This window comes from Rhagoletis pomonella, unplaced genomic scaffold, assembly GCF_013731165.1.
Source record: "Rhagoletis pomonella isolate Grant_MI unplaced genomic scaffold, Rhpom_1.0 Rhpom_scaffold_00015, whole genome shotgun sequence".
Classification (NCBI taxonomy): Eukaryota; Metazoa; Arthropoda; class Insecta; order Diptera; family Tephritidae; genus Rhagoletis; species Rhagoletis pomonella.
In genome coordinates, this window is record NW_023458569.1 from 2273937 (window position 1) to 2278301 (window position 4365).

General features: G+C 33.2%; 1 protein-coding gene across 1 annotated transcript in view; it reads right to left on the reverse strand.

The window, feature by feature from the left end:
- Window positions 1-4365, reverse strand: part of LOC118749376 — a gene marked incomplete in the record, with an annotated part of 482497 nt that overhangs the window by 305478 nt on the left and 172654 nt on the right.

Here is a 4365-nt window from a genome sequence, read left to right on the forward strand (position 1 = left end):
TATAAAGAAATTTTGAAAATTTTCAGATACAATTCCTTCCCGGTTTTGCTGCCTTCAGTAGATTAAGAAATCAAAAACCTACCTTTTACTGCAACAACAGCGCACAAGCTCTTCAAAAACCACGGCAAAAACCACCCTTATTGCCTGTTCAACTGCAACGTTTGCGGACGTTTGTACAACATATTGTACAAGACACTTACAACCTTTCAGTGTACATAAATGTACAATATATTTTAAATTTTCGTTGATCACTCGGGAAAAATATTTTAAATCATGATAGTTTAATTTTAGGATTTTTTTTTTTTATTTTTATGTTAAAGCTTGAATTTTTTTCATTCGCAATGCAAACTTAAAATGAAAATGACTTGACTAAATGACCTTATCAAAAAACGGTATACAGATCCGTAACATACTACTTAAAATTAATTTTACGTGCTCGGCGTTTTTTGTGTAATTTTAGCGTCGTTACAGTGTTATCATCAAAATTTAGCCATAGCAATGCAATTTGTTTATAAAACTCTTAGGAGGTACGACCTCTAGTCCGACAGGGCCCGTAATTCAAGCACTCTATCCTCATTTGTGACGCAGGATACCAGTAAGAATACTTCAAAGGCCCCAGAAGGCACGCCATTTTGGGTAGAATTAAGGGTACCATAGTGGCGGACCCAGGTAGGGGAAATTGGAGAAATCCCCACCCCTTTTGCTTTTGAAAATTTTAATTCATGGAAAAAGTGTGTCAAATTTCACTTGAGTTTGAAATTTTAGCTGTGTGTTAAGCTCGAAGTATTATGTTATTTAAGTAGGCCTATCAGTTTTTCGAATTCACTGAGTTTTCAAAATTTTGAAATTATGTACTTAATTTTCAATTTTTACTTTTTTTTTGTTATATTTTCGAATTTGTATTATTTTACACAGTTGAAAGTCACAGCAAGTTTGAATATTTTCGCAGGTTCAGAAAACAATGAAAATTCCAAAATTTTGAATTCTATAATATTATTAAATTTCTTGAGATTTCTTATTTTTAGGATAATTTCCAAAATTTCAAAAACTATCGAAATCCGCGGGGTTCTAGAAATTTTGGTGAAATGAGAATATTTTGAAATGTACAAAATTATTCAGATTTTAGAAATTGTCTATATTTTCCAAAATTTTGAGAATTTTATTTATTCTGAAATCCATCCTAAAATGTAATAAAATTGTGAAACATCACAAATTGTCGAAAAATTCTTATGTTCATGTGTGTGTAAAAAATAGTAAATTCTTACCCCCTTATTCTAGAACACGAATTTTCGTAATTCGTAATTCGTAGCTACACTACGAAAAACGAAAAATCCACATCCTTGCGGAAACATGTGCAGCATTGCCAGCTGTGAGTTGTTTTTCGAAGATAGCTGAATGAAGGAAAACAAAGTGGAAAGGAATTAAAAAAACACTCATCATGTGCTTGTTTATTGTAAAATTGGTAAATTTTAAATATTTCGAGGAAAATTATGGATTCTGATGTATTTCCAATTATAGCAGCAGAGTAAGCGGCCGCTATGGCAATGGATTCACAAAGGTATGCGGAGCTGTTGGGCATAGTAACCATGGGCGCATCTATGTCAGCTTCTGGTTGAATTGTTGAACCACAAGCCAGAACTCCTCCTATGCCTGAAGCTCTGGTTCTCAATCCAGTTAATGCAATAACAGCTTCTTCCAAGCCATTGAAAACATGCACTTTGTTAGGTCCACCACCTGTTGCGCTTGCTTCTGCCTTCGGCCGCGCTTAGGGATTATAACCCTTACTAAGTAGAATTATACTTTCTGTGTTGCGGTGAAGAGGGGCTTCCGCATGTCAAAGGTATACAACATTTCTTGTGCATATCACTCCGGCAGCGCCGTCCACAGTATTATTGCGCAGAACCCACGTCGAAATTTGCAAAAAAGTGCATAGTGCAAACCGAGTTTATTAATAAGTTAGTGGTAGGAAATTTGAAATATTTATCTTAAATAAAATGTGGTTCCTTTGATTACACGTGTATGTTAAAGTTTTTGGATTCGGGTTATGCGTTTGGACACAACAACCGAAACTCGTTGTACATTAACTAAAACGGACATATGTTTCTCTACAAGGGGCAACAAATATTCTTTTTTGCTCGCTTTTATAAAGCAGTGGATAAAAATATACGTATATGCGAAAGGCAAATTTATCTGTTTAAATGAACACCACCAATATCTCTTGCAAACACACATCGATTTACATCTTTTATTTCGCCTCCGACACAGAATTGTTTTCGTACAAAATTACACAAAAAAGCTTACTCGTTCGTTTTTAGGCATACCATTGTTACGAATTTCGAAAATTCGAAAGTACGATTCGGATTGCAGCATACTATTTCTACGATTCGTAGCAAAATCCGAATACCAAAGAGTTGCAGAATAGGGGTGTTGGAATTCTAAAAGATATTAACATTTTTGAAAAATTCCAAAATTGTTCCACTTTTCTGGACTTTTCAAAACTTTGTATTGATATAACAAAGTTTGGGAGTTTTCAATTTTTTGAAAATTTTGAAAACATCAACGTCCAAAAAGTTTTTTAATCTGCAAGAATTACGAAAATTTTTTAAATTTTCAAAAACGACGAAATATGAAAATGTTTTCAACATTCGAAAACTTTTAATTTCGTTTGATCAATTTTGTATATTCGGCACTTTTACTTAGAAAAAATTTTTAGAATTCCTACAATTCTCAAAGGTTTTGAAAAATAAAGAATTTCTAGAAATCCTTATACTGAATTGTTGGGATTTACAAAAATTTTTCAAATTCCCAAAGTTTTGAAAGTTTAGAAAATTTTGGAATTCCACTCAAGTTATTAAAAAGGGGAAACTTCAAGAAATTAAAAACTAACAAAACTCTAGAAATTTTAAACTGCGGGGATTTTTAAATTTATGTACACGATATATGTTGACACAACATTAACCCTTTGATGTGCGAGTTCTATGTTTGCTACAAATTCTCAAGTAGCACAAAAGTCAAAAATGCACCAAAATATTTTGTGTATTTTTTGCATCGGCGTGATATACATTTTCAATATAAACAAGTAAGAGCAGCGCTGTCTTCGGCTATGCCGAAGGCTTCATACCTTTCATGAACATCTGCAAATTTTACTTTGACAGATTACTGCTTTTGAATACATCTGCATACATCGATAGAGGAGTTACATACTTATATAAAAAATCGCATCTAAACAATCAGAGGTATGGAAGATATACTTTATTGCACCAATCTAAGTGATTTTCACTGCTATGTGATCGGTATGTAAACCGGTAACACAATTTATTGGGTTTAGTTTCCTACATAAAGGAGATATATGGCAAAAACTGGTATCTGAACAACCAGTGCTATAGGAGATAAAGCTTATACAGCATAGATTTTGATGATTTTCTCAGTAGACTTTGTATTATTATTTATAAAATATCTTACGAAATTTATCGGTTTTAGCTATTCAAATAAAGGAGTTTTACCGTAAAATCCCATATCTGAACAATCAGATGTATGGAAGATATATGTTGTAGTCATCCGATCCTTGTTATTTTCACTGTAAGTATTCTGTAAATAATGAGTGAAAGTGGTGCGAAATTTCATGTTCCTAGCTGCATAAATGGAGGAGTTATGATAAAAGACCTCATATCTGAACAATCAGTTGTATGGGGTCTGCAGGTTATAGTGACCCGACCTTTGTTATTTTCACTGTAAGTCTTCTGTTGATAATGACTGAAAACAGCGCGAAATTTCATGGTCCTAGCTACATAAATGGATGAATTATAACGAAAAATCTCAAATCTGAACAATCAGTTGTATGGGAGCTATAGGTTATAGTTACCCGATCTTTTTAATTTTCACTGTAAGTTTTCTGTTGATAACTATTGAAAACAGTGCGGAATTTCATGTTCCTAGCGATATAAATGGAGTTATAACGAAAAATTTTATATCTGAACAATCAGTTGTATGGGGTCTATAGGTTATAGTGACCCGATCTTTGTAATTTTCACTGTAAGTATTCTGTTGATAATGGGTGCAAGTACTGCAAAATTTCATGTTCGTAGCTGCATAAATGGAGAAGTTACAACGAAAAATCCCATATCTGAACAATCAGTTGTATGGGAGCTATAGGTTATAGTGACCCGATCTTTGTAATTTTCACTGTAAGCATTCTGTTGATAATGGGTGCAAGTACTGCAAAATTTCATGTTCGTAGCTGCGTAAATGGAGAAGTTATAACGAAAAATCTCATATCTGAACAATCAGTTGTATGGGAGCTATATGTTATAGTGGTCCGATTCTTCCGGTTCCGACAAATGATTAATACATTATAAAAATACACCC